Below are 1,108 nucleotides of genomic sequence, written 5' to 3' on the forward strand. Positions count from 1 at the left end.
GACCAGCAATAAAATCTCAAGTCTTCCTTCACTTCCTAACAACAATGTGTAATAATGTCAGTAATATATAGCTGCTTTTTTGCTTTTCTTAAATTTTAGTTGAATTTTATTCAGTCTAAGATGTCTAGTCATATCACATTTATTGTAGGGTATAACTGGCATAATCCACTCAGTGTGTAAGTAGGGAATGTGTAAGTTTGCTTACTTGTTTTTGAAAATATGTCTAGCTGGAAAGCTGCCATCATTGGAAAGGAATGTAGTTTGAAAAACTAATAGTTTTCTTCATTTCACAAGCTTTGGATAAAATAAGTGCTGATCCATTACAAAGGGTTTCTACTTGAAACTATATAAATTCAAAATGTGGTCATGTGAAAAATTGAAACCCAGTGGTCCATTAGTGCATGTACACGCTGTATAAGATATTTCTTTTTATATCAAAGGAGGACATAATAAACTAATTGAGGAAATGAGATAATAGTATGTTGTCACTTTAACTCTAATCTCACCCACTTAGACTATTTGAATTATAAACACTTGTTGAAATCATGTGCTTTGCATTGGGAAGACTGTTAAGGTTACAGTCATAGCAATGTGAATTTATTTTTGAATGTACATCAACAAAGCTTTCTGATAAAGGGAATTCTTAAAAGAGCTGTCATTAAATAGAAGTTGAATGTAATATCTGTTGATAGATGTATGGGATAAATCTGTCCTTTTGACTTTTTAATTATTTTCTATTGCATTTTAAAAACCCCTCTCTATTTAAGAGCATGTTATTTTGCAGCATCAAAAATAGAATAGATAAAGTGACATAGATTTGAACAAGGAAATTAGTAAACTTGGATAATCTTCCCAAACAAGCAAAGAATGGGTGCAAGAAAATTTATTGCACAACTTCCCCTGTGTGTGACTCTATTCTATATAAGTTTCAGATTGAGTCATTTTCTGCCATAGTAAATGCTGTTGCTTTCAGGAATCTCTGTACAATTGGAATCTGGACATGGATTTCAAAATTCTCCCTAAGTATCTGGATTGGGGTGGGGAGTGGGGCTGCTTTTTTTTTTTTTCCTTTACTTGCAAAAACACTTTTTGTTGCCAAATTTATTTA

Source organism: Pituophis catenifer, unplaced genomic scaffold (genome assembly GCF_029215685.1).
Source record: "Pituophis catenifer annectens isolate HBS135680 unplaced genomic scaffold, rPitCat1.0.hap2 SCAF_2, whole genome shotgun sequence".
In the NCBI taxonomy this organism is placed as follows: domain Eukaryota; kingdom Metazoa; phylum Chordata; class Lepidosauria; order Squamata; family Colubridae; genus Pituophis; species Pituophis catenifer.